This window comes from Mus musculus, chromosome 3, assembly GCF_000001635.26.
Source record: "Mus musculus strain C57BL/6J chromosome 3, GRCm38.p6 C57BL/6J".
Lineage (NCBI taxonomy): Eukaryota > Metazoa > Chordata > Mammalia > Rodentia > Muridae > Mus > Mus musculus.
The window spans coordinates 33,964,097-33,984,476 of NC_000069.6; the positions used below are offsets into that span (position 1 = coordinate 33,964,097).

Consider the following 20,380-nt stretch of genomic DNA (forward strand, 5'->3'; position numbering starts at 1 on the left):
GCTTACTTTCCAGAGAAGACTGTACTTGTGTTATCAATCATCCCAACCTCCAAAAATAAATGACGTAGAACAGTACTACTAACTTCCATCATGGGAAATGATTTTTTAAAAAAGTACATTAAAATAAAATAGCTGAACGGATCGCCAAGAGGCTCCTCTTAAATGTGTGAGTCTGGCTAAAGGCAGGGATGCACTCCACCCTGACCCCGCACACACACCTGACTTTCCCAATGTGATGCTCGACCTGGCTGAGCTCCAGTAGCAAAGCACTACCAGGACCTTCCTGCTATGGGTCCTTCCGGGTCTCTTTGTTCATATATCACTGTAGTGAATTATAGGGCAAAGAAACTGATTTAATTGCACAGCACATAGTAGGGACAAGAGGGATAGAGAAGTTATGTTTCCCTGTGGACATGCTATATTGTGGAAAGTGAAATGAACTGGCGTCAGTGGGTGAAATGCAACAAGTCTATAAATGCTTGCCCATGCCTCTTGAGTAAGATTTTGGAATAGGGCTATAAGGGACGATAGCCAGGCAGGCTTGCCAGCTCCGACTCTAGCGTACAGACTGAAGGGGGGACTTTTGACATAAAAGAAATCTTCGTAAGTGTGCTTTCTAAGAGCTTTTAAACTGAATGCTGAAAAAAATAAATTTAGGGGCTGAGAGTGAGAGCTCGGATGGACTCTGAGTCATGGTCACACTGGCAAGGGACATTCAGGTCCTCTGGGGCCTTAGAAGCATGCGATTCCATAGACACATGGTTATTTGGGCAGCAGGACTTGTGTGACAGCCACTAAAACACTTTTCATTGGGAAAGCTGCAGATCTGACTAGGGAATATTGTGGGCAGATGCAGCACCAAGCATGGCAGACTTAGTACTTCTTGGCACCACAGAATGTATTTACTACCTGGCATGCTCTATTGCTTCCATTCTACAGGTGGAAAGGTAGAGGCCAGCCCTTAGGCTGAGCCGTTCTCTGAAACAATTGTTTGCTCAGTGAAGCACTTTGGTTCAGTCTCCCAGTATCAATACCACTTGTCTTAGTGAATGTTCTATGGCTGTGAAGGGACACATGACCATGGAAACTTTTCTAAAGGACAACATTTAATTGGGGCTAGCTTACAGTTTCAGGGGTTCAGTCCATTATCATCATGGTGGGACAGGTAGTGCTGTAGACAGACAGGGTGCTGGAGAGGTAACATCTACATCTGGATTAGTAGGCAGCAGGAAGAGGGAAAGAAAATATTGGTCCTAGCTTGGGTTTTGAATTCCAAAGCCCACCTGCAGTGACACACTTCCTTCAAAAAGGCCACACCCACTCAAACAAGGCCACACCTCCTAATGCCATCCATGTCTTAAGCATTCAAATATGTGAGTCTATGGGGGACTTTCTGATTCAAACCGCCACATAGAGATACATTCAGTGTATGTGTAAGCATGTATGTAGGTACATGCATGTGCAGGCAAGAGGACAAACTTGGGTGTTATTTAACAAAACCCATTGAGTTTTGTTTTAGTTTGGGGGTTTTGTTTTTGTTTTGTTGTTTGTTTGCTTGCTTGCTTGTTTTGAGACAGGGCCTCTTCCTGGCCTGAAACTCACCAAGTGGACTAGATTGGCTGGCCAGTGAGCCCTGAAGAGTTACCTACTTCTTCCTTCCCAGCGCAGGGATTACAAACCTATGCCACCACAGCCACCTTTGCTGTTGTTGGACAGTTACTTTTATTGAGCCATGTGATTTTATTATATCTGTCTTGTATATCGTATCTGTTTTTAATTAGTGAATTTTTCCCTTTGACAACTTCATGCATATGTGTAACTCTCATTATTCTCACACACACCCATGCTTTCTTACCCCCCTTCCTCTCCCATCTCCTTCTCCTCTTAGGCTTTCTTCCTAATGCCACGACAAAGGCCGCATCTGAAAGCCTTAGATGTGGACATGTAAATGTCTACTGCCTCTTAGGTTCAGCATTTTGGGCAACCAGGATTCTCCTGTAAGGAGAGGCCTTTCTGAATAAGGCTAAAAGTCTCCTTCATCTATGGGTATAAACGTGGATATTTTAGATGGAGTTTAGCTGAACAGTTGTAGTAAGTCCTCACTAGAGCCTACAAGTTCTCAGGCCATGGGCTTTTTCTTTGCCTTCATGTATGTCTGTGCTCCATGTAGGTGCCTGGTGCCCGAGGAGGACGGAAGAAGGTAATAGTGACAGAGTCACTTCAACTGGAATTAAAAATGGTTGCAGGCCTGGCAGGTTGGTATTGTAGTTCGTAAAGTTTCCTGCTAGGTAAGATCGTCAGTGTCTTTTCTTTCCCCGAAGCCTGCTTAGCATTGTCTGGAAGCCTGCTTAGCACCATTTGGAGGAGAATTCTAGCTAGCCTGCTTAGCACCCAGGATGGAGGAGTCGAGTACAACCCCAGCTGTTTCGTTGTATCTTCCAAACAAGATGTGGGGTGTCTCCAGCAAAGGGGTCTTATGGGATTCTATGTGGGTTGTGGGGATTTAACTCAGGTCTTCATGTTTACCAGGTAAACACTTTAGAGTCGGAGCCATTTCCCAAGCCCTCTTCTACGTCTTAAATAAAATAGACATTGCTATCTTTAATACTGCAAAAGGATCTTTCCAAAGAGGGCAGAAGGACTGGAAATCCAAGATGTTTTAGATTTTTAAGTCAGTGGCCAACACTTGCATTTCTATATTTTTAGTGTGAGGCTCACATGAGGCTTATTTTTTTCCAAATAGCAAAATGCCAGTGAGGAGATTGGTTGCAAAGGCTGTACTTACAACGACACTGCAGGGCATTCCGACCTGGCCTGCAGCAGCCAGGAGCCAAGGGTTAGAGAGCTCTGCTTTGTACAAATAGCAGGGAACAAGCCACAGCTTTGAAAGACAGCGGAGCAAATATTAAGGTCAGGACCCTATCTCGGTCTTATTCTAAATTCAGCCCAACTCCTGGAAATCCAATTCTTTATTTCTCAAGACTCACAATGATCCTATATATCTGGAAGCCAATTCATGGGATGATAAGGTGTTGTTGCATCCAGGACTTAGAGCCTTTGATATTTGAAGTCTCAACTTTGATAAAAGAAAAGTTTCGAAGGACTGGGACTGCTTTCCTTTGTTCAAGGGAAATTAGAGTTCATTTTAGGAACTGTACTTTCTGTTAAAGGGACTGCGTTACATTTCAGCACACAATGAGTCATTTGATGAAATTGTTTTCACCTTTCTGGAAGCTGTAAGAGTCCAGTTATTTCCTCTTGTTCTTGTTATCTGAACTACACGTGACCTTGGCTCCCGAGGAAGTGAAGTTTGCGTGTCTCACTTAGAGTTTTCTTTTTAAAAACTTTTTTAAAATCTTAAATGTACGGATGTCTTGCCTGCACGCATGTGTGTATATCCCATGCATGTTTAGTATCCTCAGAAGCCAGAAGAGGGAATCAGCTCTCCTGGAACTGAAGTTGGAGATGGTTGTGAGCCACCACGTGGCTATGTAGAAATGAACCCAAATTCTCGGCAAGAGCAACAAATGCTCTTAGCCTCTGCGCCATTTCAGCTCTGTCCTGGCTTTTCTGACCTGATTTTCTTTAGATCATTATAAGAAGCAGGAAGCACACATGCCCTTTGCAGTGAAACATATGACCATTCAATCACATTGAGTGGCGTAAATAGACTTAAATTACTTCAAGACAAATTCTTCTGCAAACAGCTTTCATAATTGGGTTTTTTTTTGTTACTGTTGTTTTGTGCTTGTATGTGTGTGCTGTATGTGTGTGGTGTGCGCAGGCATATATGTGTGTTTGTGCATAGGGAGACCAATGGTCAACATCTGGTATCTTCCGCCATCACTCGACAAACACTAACGTGAGTGTCTGCTCTCAAGCCCCAGGGAGCATTTGCCTTCCACAATATTGATTCAGAAATTTGTCTTGAAAGTGCTGATGAGATTAATAAGGTTATACATTGCTTTCATATGTTTCTGCATTTTGTTAAACTGTATGGTATTTAACATCACATTAATCTTCATACCAGACTAGAAAGGAGACTGACTGCTTATTGTGGATTTTTAAAATCTCATCAATTTTTTAATGGTTACCAGAGTAAGATAGAGTTCTTGCAATCATGTGGGAAAGCATAAAAAGTCTGAAGAAGAAACCTGGGAATTGGTGAGAGTCAATGGCTGACTGGGTCTGTAAGTTAGTAAGGAGCGAAGCTGGAGTTAGAATCTGGTCTTCCAGGTTATACTTTCAGAAATGTATGGTGTGAGTCAGTCTGATTATCAGGCTGTCTGGTAACACCCACAGTACCATAACTGGGAGATGGCTCAACTGGTTACGGGCTCATGGCACAAGCCTGAAGAACTGAGTTCAGTCCCCTAGAACCCATGGAAAAGCCAGGCATGGAGGCGCACACCTGTAATCCCAGCCCTGGAAAAATGGCGTGGGAAGACGTCTGTGGGCTTGCTAGCCAGCCAGTGTAATAGAGACATGAGCCCCAGGGTCAGTTACAGATACAGTCTCAAAAATGAATGAATGAATGAATGAATGAATGAATGAATAAATAAATAAATAAATAAAGTGCCCCCAGAAGACATGGATTACTAAATATAAACCCCAGGGCCAGGAGTGATACCTCCATCAGAGTTCTTGATTAGAGGGTTCCCAGGGGACCTTCAAAACAACTCAAGCTATTTCCAGTGCTCACGGTTGCCCCCCAGAACTAGACGGGAAGACCTTAGTGCCGAAGACATAACACACTTTGATGGGAGAGCATAAAAATCCAGCTGGACTTGACCTGGAAACTTCTTCCTTGGTAACTAATTGGCTTAGTGTGCTACTCAAACTGCTAGGGTAGAAAATAATAGTGGTCTTATTCAGTGACAGACCCTGCATGCTACAATTCTGGCGTGCCAGGGAAGATGTACCCACTAGTGCTATAATGGCATGGAGGTTATAGGGACAACCAACTATTCTATGACTGCATTTGAGGACTTCTTCACAAGATGGAATTCATGCCTAGTACCATGAACCTGGTAAAAACTTTTTTTTAATTGGCATGTCATCAAATTGCTTTCTGAGTATCTATATTTACATGCATACACTAGTGTTGCTCTCAACCTTGATCAAAGATATTTCTTTATCTTTTTAAATCATTTTTGTATTTATTAAAAATTTATAGACAATATATTTGATCATATCCTTTCCCCCTCCTCCTTCCGGACTGACTCTCCTTCCATATCTACCAAAATTCATGTTCTTCCTTTCATTCTCTCACCTTCAATGAAAAAGAAATAAGAAACAAAAATCAAAACAAAAGAATCAAAAGGCAGAAAATATGTACATGTATATACACACAAACCCTTGAGTGTGCATGCACACATGCCACACACATGTACACATATGCATACACACACACATGCACACATGTACACATGTATACACATGTACACATATGCACGCACACATGTGCATGCACACACACACACAAGACAAACAAATAAAACAAAACTATAGAGTCTGATAGAGTCTATTTATATTGGCCAACAACTCCTGGGCATGGGGTCTGTCCCGAAGTGTGGTTAAAATACTCAGTCTCACTCCACTGGAGAAAACTGATCTTCCCTTTCCCAGCAAATTGCAAATAACTTCTTGGTCAGAGGTAAAATTCTGTGCCCGCTCTCCTTCTCCATGCTAGGATTTTGTCTGGTTTAAACTTGTGCAGATCTGCTCGATCTCACGGTCTCTGTGACTTCGGATCAATCCTGTTATGTCTGGAAGGTGCTGTTTCCTTGGAGGCCTCTGCCAACTCTGGCTCTGACAATCTTACTGCTCTCTCTTTTGCTAGATGCCTGAGCCTTGAGGAGAAGGGTTTGATAAAGACGTCCTGCTCTGTGTGGGGCTCTGTGTGGGGCTCTGCGTGGGGCTCTGCGTGGGGCTCTGCGTGGGGCTCTGCGTGGGGCCCTGCGTGGGGCCCTGCGTGGTGCCCTGCGTGGTGCCCTGCGTGGTGCCCTGTGTGGTGCTCTGTGTGGTGGGCTTTGTGGGGCTCCGTGTGGGGCTCCGTGTGGTGGTCCATGTGGGGCTCCGTGTGGGGCTCCGTGTGGGGCTCCGTGTGGTGCTCCGTGTGGGGCTCCGTGTGGGGCTCCGTGTGGTGGTCTGTGTGGGGCTCTGTGTGGTGCTCTGTGTGGGGCTCTGTTTGGTGGTCTGTGTGGTGCTCTGTGTGGGGCTCTGTGTGGTGCTCTGTGTGGTGCTCTGTGTGAGGCTCTGCGTGGGACTCTGTGGGGCTCTGTTCTTCTAGGGATATAGCAGACTGCTATGAAAAAGGGAAGAACGATGTTAAGAGCTGGAGAATGGGCACGCATGCAGGAAGTGCTGGCTTCTCCACAGGTCATGGACACTGAACTCATGACATCGCTGCAGCTCTGATTGTGTTCACAGAATCACACAAACAAAATCAGTCAGCATTCCAACAGCAGCACTGATAGGCCTCAGTTTCTTACAATAAAAGGAGAAAATGTGGGATTGGAAGTGGAAGGTGTTGGGGTGGTTAAGGGTGGATATGACCAAGACATAAGTATATGAAACGTCAAGAAAAGTACTCAAAAATAAGAAAATAACAAATGAGGTAGAGGCCTCTGGCCTCTACATGCATGTGTACGTACACACAGGTGGAGAAGGGGGGAAACACACACACCATACCACATACACACACACACATAAACATATACCACACCACATACACACACACCACATCACACACACACATATATAGCACACAGACACTCACCACACATACCACACACACACCACACACACACACACACCACACACACACCACACACACTACACACACCACACACACACCACACATACACACACACCACACCGCACACACACATACATAGCACACAGACACTCACTATACACACACATACACCACACATACCACACATACACCACACACAGACACACCACACACACTACACACACCACACACACACACCACACATACACACACATACACAAACACACACACACTACACGCACACACCACACACACACACACACACACACACACACCATTTTTTAAAAAGAATGACATGAACAGAAGAATAAGCCCAGCATAGATGACTCTAGCTTATGTCAAGTAGACAACAGCCTAACTAAGCATTTATGAATAAAAAACATCCAGAACCATTTTATTTTTCAAAAAATTCATGACCTTGTGTTTCCTGTACAAGTGCTCTTCCACTAAGCCACAAATCCAACTCTGGACAGCAGGAGGAACTAAGAACCCTGGAGAAACTAAACACCTTAGTCCTGGTGGAAACAACCAGCAGAGCCCCTTCAAAGAGACTGGACAGTGAGTGTGTTGTTCTGGGACTCAATTCACACTCCTCAAATCCACCCCAGAGACACACATAAAAGGGACACGTGTAGAAATTTGTTAACCACAGAAATGCTTGTTAAGTTAGCTGAAGAATACCAGACCTGGCTTGTGCCTACTTGTCAGAACCAATTGTTAATCTTTGAGGGGTTATGTAAGCTGGTTGTTAAATATGGTCAGTTAGAAATTATACACATTTCAAACAACCACGGAGGAAGTCTGTAAAAGTGACCACTGCTGGCCTTTTCCTGCTCGGTCTGACAGAGGGACAATGCTAGACGTATCTCGGTGTGCACTGAGAGGAGCGCTGGTGTGCTTCAGTTTTGTTTCCTTCTTTTGGTTGTTCGTTTGTATACAGAATCTTACTCTGTAGCTCAGGCTAGCCTTGAACTCATTAAGTCACCCAGGCTATCCTTGAACTTGTGAGGATATTCCTATCTCAGCTTCCCAAGTGCTGGGATTACAGGCACGAGACACTATGCCTGGATAAACATTAGACTGGAAACATACTGAAGATCTAGGAAGATGGCTCAGTTGATACGGTTCAGTGCCAGAACCCATTGAAGATGTCTGTTAAAGATGTGGTGAACTTGTACTCAGTGCTGGGGAGGAGGAAACAGGCTGATCTCTGATGCTCATTGGCCTAGCAACTTAGCACCAGAAAGTTCCAGGCCAAACAGAGACCTCATTTCAAAAACAAGGCGCTGAGGAATGACAGTGGGGCTGACCTCTGGCTTCCACATGCACACATATGTGCACCCAATCACACACATATACACATAAAACCCACAATGTACCTCCTACATACCAGGCACTACTTTAAATTATGTACATGTACTTATTCAGCCCTTGCCATACCTCCGTGGAATTGGGCCGTTACCCTCCTTTGCGTGAACTCGGAAGCAGAAGCACAGAGTGGAAGTCCTCCTCATTCAGACTCTGTATTTAGGATTTAGCCCTGTGAGGCTGACATCTGTGAACCAGGATAACCATGGACTATGAAGGAGCACTGTCTATGGATGTATAAAGAAGACAAGGAAAAAGACTATGAAATGAAACAGCCAATTTAAACATAGAAAAGGAATCAGTAACTAAGTCCAAAACATAATACATTCCAGAAAGAGGAAGTAGCTAATGGTTTCACCTGTGCCAGTGGATATAAGATGCCCACTGCACCTCTCCTCTTCTGTCGATGGCAAGAGACTCATCCACAGCTCACAAAAGCTTCTCTCCCTCCGGATACTTGATCATAAAATGACGTGGTATGACTCTAACTTGTAAATTAAAAGACATACTTGTATAATGGCTTCTATGAGTCCACATTTTGCCCGAAGATCCATGAAATGCACAAATTCAGATTCTCAGAGTATAACTGGAGGGAGTTTTCTAATAATGGAATTCCATAAACGTTGTAAGATCCATTTTAGGGCTCTCTTAAGACCAGGATTCTTCGTAATGCATTTAAAATGGGATTCTACTTTCAAATCTGTTCAGACTCTGTCAGACATGGAATCTTTAAAACAAGTTTGCAGTACACCTGTATTACACATTTCGTGCGTTCTCGTGTTTGCTGATTATGAAAAATTTAAACTTTCAGGACGAATGAAGCTTAAAAGCTGCTCAAGAAAACGGTTAGCTTCTCCTATAACTTGAAGATTATGTGCTTTAAATTTTCAAATCTTATTTTGCGTTTCAGTGACTGAATTTCTAGCTTGTACGGTATTTGGCTCCTAGAAAAAGAAAATCTCCATGCTCTCAGGAGATACATTTTGATAGGAATAACAGTAACCAGACTTCATTTCATGTGCATATGTGCAGTTCTTGAGAAACACCCAAGCATGAAATACATTGTGCACAATGGGGAATTAAAGACTTGCCTCTCCTGGATTCTGTTTGTAGTCATTAGTGTAACACTAGTCTATAGTTTAACCTTATGAGAGAGCCATATACCGAGTAAAGTATATTGGATTGAATTTTTAAAACCTTTATGACAGTATCAGAAAGTGGGCAACACGTTGCGTCCATGAACACCTTATGCACAGGCATGTGCTCTACCACCAAGTCATACTTAGGCCGATCCTCAGTATTTCTTAATTTAATAAAGTCGACAATGGAAATAAACCACCACAAAGAATATTTAAATGTTTGCACAGCAAAGTATAAACTATTTCAACAACAGTAATAGGAAATAAAGGTTATGGATTATTAATAATAAATCAATAAAGTACTGGCTTGGGGAGGCAGTGTAACTTGGTGCTGGTTAGTCACCTGGCAAGAGTGAGAAGGTGACTCTTGTTGACATCATTCCTGTCGCGCTAAGAATGGAACCCACAGTTTGTAATAACATTAGGCAAGCATTCATCCTAGCAGAGACTCTGGGTTTGATCCCAAACCTGCAGAAAAACATAAAAATAAATCACGCAGCTAAGTGCAATAAGCTCACACCTATAATCCTAGCACTTGGGAGGCTAAAGCAGAAATGCCATGAGTTCAAGGCCAACCTGGGTTACACAGTGAGATTGAGACTCCATCTCCACACAAACCAACCAAGCAAAAGTGCTGGCTTACAGATCAAGATGCAACAGGAAGCTGCCTCTGATTTGGAAAAGGAAATGAATAGAAGGGCAAGGAAGTATTTGGGCTCCTGGGTCAGTCTAAGGGCATCCTGGAAAAATGGCCTCTCTGAGCATGCTCTTCCCTAGAATTCATGGTGGAATAATGGGTGGGAGCTACTACTACCTGCAAATGTGCCAGCTTGCAGTGAACGTTACTTGGTGTTCAGACAGTGGAATGAGTCCCAGCATTCACTGCTCCTAACTCCCTGGCTACAGATGAGATGACCAGCTGCCTCAAGTTTCTGCCTGCTGACTTCTCTAACATAGTAGACTGCAAACCAACACAATTTATGACAAGTCTTGTTTTATTATTATCTATCTTACCTTGAAAAAATCCTGGCAACCACTCCCTAGGGAATCCACAAAGTCCAAGCTTCTGGTCCTAGGAAACTCTTCTTCTACAACAGAAGAAAGGACAATCTAGTCATTGAGAAGTAGGTCCCTGAAAATGATTGTGGTCTCAGTGGCAAGAATTCCTAACCTCCTGTGACACGGCTTTTGGGGGAAGGGAGCAGTGAAAAGCTGGTGTAGGGACAAGTTGGGGTCATCAGAGCACCAAACTCCTGTCCAGATATTTCCAAAATGAACTCTACCAATCCTGGCTTGACCAAGGCCTTCTCAGAAAGTCTGCAAAGCCAAGGCTTTAATGTTTGATTGTTTGTTTGTTTGTTTACTCATTTTGTTTTTATTTACTTATTGGTAGGTTGGTGGGTGTTTTGTTTTTGTTGTTTGTTTGTTTGTTTGTTTTGAGACCATGGGACCTAGTTTGAAATTTTTATGATGTAAGAAGGCCAGGCTGGCCGGGCAGTGGTAGTGCAAGCCTTTATTCCCAGCACTTGGGAGGCAGAGGCAGGCAGATTTCTGAGTTCGAGGCCAGCCTGGTCTACAGAGTGAGTTCCAGGACAGCCAGGGCTACACAGAGAAACCCTGTCTCAAACAAACAAACAAAAAAACAAACAAACAAACAAAAAACCCAACCAAACAAAAAAAAAGAAGCCCAGGCTGGCCACAATCTCATTTGCTTCTCTCCCTTCCTCCTAAGCACAAGGATTGCAGGATTGTGCCACCATATCCAACTTACTGTTGTTTTTATGATCAAATTACCGTGCTATTTCTCTTCTACCCTAGAAATAATTATCAATGGTGCAAAAGCAATAGCATGTGAATCAGTGGGTCCCTCGGCTTTCCTTGGCTTTCCTTTGAGAGTATGACACCACACCCTCACTCTGGCAGACATCACCTTCTCCACCACCATGTACTCCCGACACAATCGGAGGCCACGGTTTGCAGGCTGTAGTAGGATCCGTGCAGAGCCTGCACAGGGCAGGGCCCAGTTGCTGACACTGCAAATAATGGAATAAATAACACAAGTCAGACGCACTTGCTTTCATGACGTCTGTGTGGCAAACTGGAGGTACACACAGCAGTTCCTGAAGTCTGATGGTTCTCCCAAGGGCAAGAAACCCGCACTAACTTTTATGTTCATGAAATGTTGAATTCATTAGGGAAAAGGGTGATATACAACTGGTGGCATGTTAGATTGAAGATTATAGATTTTTTTAACTAATAAAATATAATTCTCATCATTTAAGGAAAATAAAAATGGCATTCATTGCCTACAACAAAAGTCTGAGACTTTATGGGACTGGAGGAAAGGCTCAGTTTCATAAAATTTCTTCTAGAGGAACCAGATTCAATCCCAGCATCTGATGGCAGCTCCCAACCGTCTGTAACTCCAGGTCTAGGGGAGCCGACCCACTCTTCTGGCTTCTGCTGGTACCAGGCATGTATTGTACAGACATGCAGACAAACACACATGCATATAAAATAAAAATAAATCCTCAAAAATTAAGACTTTAGGACAAATTTTAAGTTTTGAAAAATGGGAATTTATAACCATGGATTTGGTAGGGTTTTTTTTTTTTTTTTTTAACAACAGGATTGGTTGCAATGCTAGCAATTGTATAAAGAAGTTAATCAGAATTCAGAAAACCAAAAGAAGTCAGTAGATCAATACTCCCAGTAATCAATGAATATTGCTACAAAGGCATGTAAGATGAAAGATCTATTTAATGTTTAAGGTAGACAGGAGTATTTTAGCATACACACATAGAAAGAATTAATAGACAAAACCACTCCCAAAGTTTAATTTTGAAACACTACTGGTAAAACCTTATGAACAAAAATAACTGCTCTATAGGCAAGATGTACTACCGAGTCTTTGCATAACCCCAGGGATTTTGACCTGACTGGGGTGGTAAGGAAATGAAGACAAATCAGAACCAGGAAAACCCACAGAAAAGCTGGGATCGGATGGAACTAGATTCTCTGCTGAAAAAAACCATAGCAAGCCAGAAACACAGCATTTGTTATATAGAATTCAATAGAGAGGCGGGATTACTCTAAACAGCTGGACAAGGAGGTGGGGTTATAACATACACATAAACAAGAAGGCAGAGTTTATGGTATCTAGCTGGATCAAGGAGACGGTTTAGCTAATCTCTGTGAGAGCAGTCCCTGAGGGAAAGCAGTCTTTACCATGTGAACAGCCTGGGGGAGAAACCCTTCTGCACACACGATCAGCATCCACACATGGACCAGAGGGAAGCTTTGCCATTTCCCACAGGTCTGAGGCTCTGGAGCCCTGGTCAAACCAATACCTATGTAACCGTACATTGACTAACGACCTCTGCTCCTGACAAGGAACTGAAATTCCACAAACTGTGTTTTAAAGGTGAAAAATCATCTAACTCTTTGGAAATACAGGGTCAACGCTCAGAGTCACAGCTACATGTGAAACAATATTTGTCCCATTTGCTGTGCAGAAATCAGGGTAAGAAGGAGGGACAGGGTTAGGGTTAGGGTTAGGACAGTGAGTGGGGACAGGGCAGTCCTCAGGTGGGGTGTCTTTCCTAAATTCTTACAGCTTGGGACTTTGCCAGGGGAAGCAAGCCAGTAAGGAACATCCCTCCATGGCCTCGGCATCAGCTCCTGCTTCCTGACCTGCTTGAGTTCCAGTAATGACTTCCTTTGGTGATGAAAAGCAATGTGGAAGTGTAAGCTGAATAAACCCTTTCCTCCCCAACTTGCTTCTTGGTCATGATGTTTTGTCCAGGGATAGAAACCCTGACTAAGACAGGAGATGTGAGACTCTCCTGTCTCCTTTGGGAGGCAGTATTTTTCTGGCTCTAAGGTCTCCAAGTTTATTTTGGTACAATCAAGTAATACGATGCTACCTTATTACCCAAACCAGCCTGGAACTGAAACCTATCTAAGCAAAAATGTACGGGTCTTCAGGCCCATCTGCACATATTCTGTCCACAAGTTTGAATTAGAGAACCTCAGATTCCACAGAGGCCTCAACCACCATCCCATCCCTTGTTCATCTTCGGAAATAAGAAACATCAAGCCTCTTGCTCAAGTTTTCACAGTGGCGAATGCCAGAGAGGACTGGAAACCACAAGCTTTGGTGTAAGCAACTTGATGGCCTGACTGCTTTCATCCTTGGTTGTCAGCTCCCTGTCACTAATCTGACATCGAGGGTTTTTTCCTAACCACAAGCAAAAGGACACAGCATGCTAAAGAACTAGTTAAATAGAATCAAGGAACTCTATTTACTTTCAAAAAGAGGGGGGAAAAAAAGATAAAAAACTTTTGTTAAATGCTAAAAAGTTCATAATAGTCTAGTCCGTTGATACAAGTTCTTAGGTTTCAATTACAGAAAAGCATTATTGGCAAAGTGCAGGAGCTCTACCCTAATTTGTGATATTACTTTCTTAGACAGAGTGCTTTTGATCTGCCCTTGCACAAAGGAACAAATGTGTAGACTTCAATGCTTAATAAAGTTGAAAGCTTCTCTCTGGGGTAACTGAAATTTTTATCAAAGACATGATAGACCTGGTTGCAGCTGCCACAAAGAAGGGCCACATAGAGCCAAAGGGAAAGAAGTTACCCATTACTGGTGATGCAGGGCCCTTGAACATGGCCATATTAATTGGAATCTATTGCATAGGGCATCCCACTGCATGCTGGGCAAATGACCCTGAAAGTGTTGAGTCTCTCCAGTATATATAAAAAAAGTTCAGATGTAAAAATAATCATAGAGATGGCAAATCCTCTATCCCTGAATGGGCACAGCTACCCTGAGATCTGGGTGACCAGAGATTTTCTTTTTTAAATAATGCCCTTTCAGTGAGTGCCCGTATATACATCTTCTTTTTCAACCATTTGAAAACTTGTAATAATTTCACACAGAGCTTTCAGTGCAAAAACATTCTGAAGAATGGCGCTAATGAAACATGGCGACTCTCACACTCTCACTCTTGTGCTTCGGGAAATTTCTGATTAAAAGACGTGTGGACGTTCAAATTGGAATTTCTTTATTGCACCCCAAATGAATAACTTCTGTCCCAATAGCAAATTAGTGAGATCAAAAGCAGGCATAATCCAGGCCTTGCTGTGGGTGCGTCAGGATGAGAAAGCCAGGCCCTGTGATGAAGTCTTGTGCCCTCAGATGCTCGCATTGTTCCTGGTGTCCATCGCCGTGAAAAGAGTAATCACCGTATTTGTCTTCACGCGTGTGCTCTCCTGAACAGCATCACCGCCGCTTTCTCCTTCGCTTTATACTATTAAAATGAAGCTGCATAAGATATTATAATATCAGTGACAACCTTAAAACCTCAGAAACATTGTCAAGACGTACTGACAGGAACAATCCTTTGTAAGTGGCCCAAATCTTGCCTAATTTTACAAATAAACTGCCTAGAATATAAAAGCAATGAAAGCATAAACCTGCCAATCAGAGGACGGATGACCTTTGAAAGTACTGCCCTTCGGGCTAACTTTCACTCACTCTGAGCTACAAGCCCCCAAATCTTAAGTGTGTCTGACTGTTCTTCCAAGCCATGTACCCAGACTAAAGAGCTCCCTGTTTAGATTACATCCAATTTATATTTCCCAGGAAGGATCAACAATCATATCAACTGCATTTAAAAAAATAATTGATGAGTAAAAATTATTTCCAAGTATGCTAGCACATGTCTGAAATATCAGCACATGGAGGCAGAGGCAAGAATATTGCCACATGTTTAAGACCAGCCCAGTCTACACAATCTACACATTGAGTTCCAGGCCAAGTGTGTGTGTGTGTGTGTGTGTGTGTGTGTATTCAACTAACTATGAAAAGTGTGTGTATCTATGGAATATAACATGATATTTTACTCTGTGTATACATTAGAGTTCATATTTGTTTCTTCCAAATCAAGCTGTTTAACACTGGTATCAATCCATATGCTTGTCATTTTTTTGTGATGAGAACATTTAAAATCTTTCAAACAAACGTTTCCTTTACTAATTATGTACAAGCACAACTCTGCATCTGTTCTCATGAACTCAGTGTCCGTGGTGGCCATAAGAGGGCATTCGGTTCCTGGAGCTGGAGTTACAGGTGCTTGTGAGCCACCCCACCCAGCGTGAGCGCTAGGAATGATTTCACGCCCCAGAGATGTTGCAACTCCTCCTTCACAGCTGCTGACAGCTGCTGTTCCATTTCTACACTAAGCTGGGTCCCAGACTCACATTCCTGGATTTCAGCTATTTCATTTAGCAGGATGCCCTCCAGGACTACTATTAGTGTCATTGAAATGGCAGGGCTCCCTTCTCTTTAAGGCTGAATAGTATTCCATTGTCACACACACAGTATTTAAAATCCATCCACCACTTCCTATATCTAAGTTGTTTCCATTTCTTGACTATGTGCACAGAGCTGCAGGAAAACATGGGGCACGGCGGTCTCTGCAATTCATGATTCCATTCTGTTGGATAGGTGCCGGTACTGAGACTGATGATCATATGTGGGTCTATGTTTATTTTCACGGGAACTCCATAGCACTTTGCATAATGACTGTACTAATTTGCATTCTCACAATGATGTTGAAGAATACCTCTTTCTCCCAGTCCTTGCCAATACTTATTATCTTTTGAAGGGCTTTGATTTTGTTTTTTGGGTTTTTTGTTTGTTTGTTTGTTTGTTTTGTTTTGTTTTGGCCTGAACTTGCTATACAGCCTACTCTGGCCTCAAACTTACAGCAATCCTCCTGCTTCAGCCTGCAGAATTCTGGGATTGTAGGTGCTCTCCATACACCTAGCTTGTCTTTTTTGACAAGAGCCATTCTAAGGGAATGGATAAAAAACACACTATATGTACACAATGGAGTTCCAGTCTGCTGTAAAAGGAAACAAAATTGTTAGGACCTAGGTAAGATGTTAAAGCCTAAGTAACGGTTACCTGGATAGCCTGCCTTTGTAAGGGAACTTTCCCACATGTTTCTGCTGCCAGAAAGAAACATTAGAACACTTAAAAAAATTTTTTTAAGATTCATTTATTTTATGTATGTGGGTACACAGTCGCTGTCTTCACACACCCCAGAAGAAGGCATCGGATCCCATTACAGGCTATGAGCCACCATGTGGTTGCTGGGAATTGAACTCAGGACCTCTGGAAGAGCAGTCAGTGCACTTAACATCTGAGCCATCTCTCCAGCCCCTACATTAGAACTTTCTAACACAAAGATTGATTACATATTTTGTTATGTTCTTTGCCCTTGGGAACCAATCATGATAGAAGTCAATAGAACTGTTTTGTATAGTTACCCACAATAAGCTTGGACCTGAACCAACCACCCAACAGCACTTTCTGCTCCAGTGTGTAAATTTTTATAGTATTTGCCTTTGTAAACTGCCCCTGGGATGGACCCCAACATAAGAGAGACACCTCTACCAAGAAACTAGTTGGAATAAGACTTTCTTTTCTTTCTTTCTTTCTTTCTTTTTTTTTTTTTTTTTTTTTTTTTGGTTTTTCAAGACAGGGTTTCTCTGTGTAGCCCTGGCTGACCTGGAACTTGTGCTGCAGACCAGGCTGGCCTTGAACTCAGAAATCCACCTGCCTCTCCTTCCCAAGTGTTGGAATTAAAGACATGCGTCACCAGTGCCCAGTGAAATATGACTTTCATTTTGAGTAGTTGTCTAGTAAAGCTTAAGTTCCCAAGATCTACTTGGCAGAAAGAGACATGTACCTGGATAACTGACATCTGGGTTGGCAAGTAAGACATGAATGTTAGACAAGTCTATCCACATGAATATTAGACAAGGCAAATCCCCTGCCACAATTGAATACCCCAACCATTGGAAGCAGGATAAGTGTACAACAAAGACATGCTCCTAAGGAAATCACCTATCCATATATCCTGATTGGTGAAATAACTTGGGACAGATGTTTGTGGATTTGGGGCCTAAAAACCCTGTAGAAGCTGGGCTGTGGTGGTGCACGCCTTTAATCCCAGGACTTGGGAGGCAGAGGCAGGCGGATTTCTGAGTTCGAGGCCAGCCTGGTCTATAAAGTGAGTTCCAGAACAGCCAGGGCTACACAGAGAAACCTTGTCTCCAAAAAAACAAAAACAAAAACAAAAACAAACAAAAACAACAACAACAACAACAAAACAACAAAAACAAAACCTGTAGAATCTGAACTCAATATCATGGTTCAGTTCCCGAATCCATGGCCCTGACTTGACCAGTCCTGAGGTGTATGCTCAATAAACTATTCCTTTCTGAATGAGATCAATGTGTTCATGTGGTTTGTGAGGTGATTTCTGGACCCCAACAAAAACCATGCTATTTTTCACGAAAATGTGTGGAACTGAAGATTAGCATATTAAATGATGTAAGTCAGACTCAACTTTCTCTCACTTGTAGGTGGTATATTTTATATATGCACATAATTGTGTTGAAAGATCCTGGCAGAATGTAAAAGGACACAGAAGCCCTGAAATTGGCAAGGTAGACATCAGTGTTAGCAGAACTAGCTTCACTGATTTAGAAAAATAGAGGTGCACAATGCTCTGGCCACTCCTTGAACCCGTGTGTCTGCCAATGTTCTGACCAGGTGTGTGCCCATTGCTGCACCTTCATTAGACTCTTTCCTTGTACCCCTCCCATACCCATTTCTTGAGAATAGACATTGTTTAGATCTGGAAATCCCCTAATCTCCCCCTTCTTCCCCCCCCCCCCCAGGGCCTATAAAAACTGGGAACTCTTTCCCCTCAAGGTTGACTCCTCTACCCCTGTGTGGGATATGAGTTTTCCCCAGAGCTCTGGCTTTCCCCGAATAAAGCCTCATGTGGTTTGCAACAAGCTCGGTCTGTCGTGAGTTCTTGGGTGTCCGCTATTGTCCTGAGGCCTGAGCAAGGGGCTCCTTTCGGAGTCTTTCAGTGTGTGTATATATGACAGGAAAGTAGATGCAAAACTGTCTAGGGAAACAAAGGGGACTCTAAGGGCCCTTGGGGAGACAGTAGTGGGGATAGGGGAAGATGTTCAGAGTACATAACACACTCATATGACATGTTTCCAATGAAACCCAGTACAATGAATATAGACAAAAAATAAAGACACTGTGCTCTAGGCGAAGAGGGTAAGTGGTATCAGGCAGGAAAGAAGGCAAACTCCATCACAGTTGTGCCACTGACTGACTGAGAGAGCTTCCAAGCTATGAACTAGGAAAAGAGTTTGCCCCAGAAGGGGAGCTGCAGAGCTGTCAAGGGGAGGGCCAACATCAGCTGGAATTCATGAAGCAGACTACCAAAGAGGATACTTCAACAGAGAGCTCCATCTCAGGGACCATGGAGTGCTTCTTATTTTAGATAGATACACACAGGAACTCAGAGATGCCAAGAAAGGACACTTTGGATTAGAGATGTGACCCTCAGCCAGCTCCTGTACCCAGTGCTTGCTTGAGCACACTTCATAACCCACACAGCACAGGAAAGAGCACACACAGGAATTCTGCCACAGAAGGAGGGCAGAACTGGACCTTGTTCAAATGTCCCAGTGTCACCTGGCAACACTTGACCCAGAAGGATCAAGTTGTTTCCATGTAACTTATCTACGTCCCCAGAGAGAGTTCAGGGAGCTTCACTGGGATCATAAAATAACCCGTTTCACCCAACAGGCTAAAATGTACTGCGCACAGCAAAATGCACGAGGAACAGGGACGAGTAGTAATGACCTCGATGAGAAGTAATAGAAAGTTAATCGAAAGTCACTAGAACTCACATAGAAAGGCATAAAGCATATGTTTCAGACATTATAACTCTTTCTATGTGTTCAATAAGATTAGTGAAAGCACAAATATGTGTAATAAATAGAGTAGGGGAGCCATAAATCACAGTGCATGGAGATTGCAGAAGACAGGATGGTGGGTGAAGGGACCAAAAAGGAGAAACTAAACCACAAAATACAGATTAGGGAGAAATAAATAGACAAAGGAGCTGGACATCTTTATCGTAGGAGAGCTTCCACTCCCTGGCAGAGGCACATTTTGAGCCTCCAAGAAGATGGGAGAAGAGAGAATAGAAAAATGCAGAAAGAAATGATGTGATTTTTTTTTTAAAAAGTTGATGAATGTGTTAAGATTATATGTTCAGTTATCTGACTGAATCACAACAGAAGCAAGATGGCGCAAAGCACATGATAGAAGGCACTGCTCAAAATCATTAAAAATAAATAAATAGCCGGGCGTGGTGGCACACGCCTTTAATCCCAGTACTTGGAAGGCAGAGGCAGGCGGATTTCTGAGTTTGAGGCCAGCCTGGTCTACAAAGTGAGTTCCAGGACAGCCAGGGCTATACAGAGAAACCCTGTCTCAAAAAACCAAAATAAAATAAAATAAAATAAAATAAAATAAAAAGTATAAATAAATAAATAAATAAATAAAACGCTTTAAAATCAGACAGAGGGGGGAAAAAACACAATATACAAAGGACCAGAGATCTGAAAAATCGCAGATGTTTTGACTGTCACCCATGCAGGCTGGAAGATGCTGGCATAATAACTGCAGTGTGCCCAAATGAAAAAAACGGCTGACGTAGAACTCTATACTCAAAATACATATGTCAGAAACGAAGGGGGATGGAACCTGGCTATTGTTTTTTATTTCTCCACAGATTCTGCGTATGTTGAAGCTAAATGACATCATCACCAGGACACAGAACTGCATGGCAAAAATGTCAAAGGAACTCTTTCCACCAGAAGGACGATACTGCGAGATAGAGATTTCCATCTCCACAAAGGAGATGAGAGCAGGAGATGCCATGTCTGAAGATTGTGCAGTTATCTGGTCTTACTATGTAAATCTCTTACTATGTCTCTGTCTCTGTCTCTCTGTCTCTGTCTCTGTCTCTCTGTGTGTGTGTGTGTGTGTGTGTGTGTGTACATGTGCACATGTGTATGTGGAAGCTAGAGGTCTCTACCTTATTTTTGAGACAAAGCTCTCATTGAGTCAGCAATTCACCTAGACTTCAGCTAGTCTGGCTGGCTAAAGATCTCCAGG

At 42.9% G+C, this 20,380-nt stretch overlaps 1 long non-coding RNA gene across 1 annotated transcript; it reads right to left on the reverse strand.

The window, feature by feature from the left end:
- Nucleotides 1-8,084: 8,084 nt before the first annotated feature.
- Nucleotides 8,085-11,357, reverse strand: Gm46833. The gene is made up of 4 exons (XR_001784055.1): nucleotides 11,237-11,357; nucleotides 10,321-10,394; nucleotides 9,650-9,774; nucleotides 8,085-8,394 (listed from the first exon to the last, which is right to left on the reverse strand). It is a non-coding gene; the product is annotated as a predicted gene, 46833 (long non-coding RNA).
- Between the last annotated feature and the right edge of the window lie 9,023 nt (nucleotides 11,358-20,380).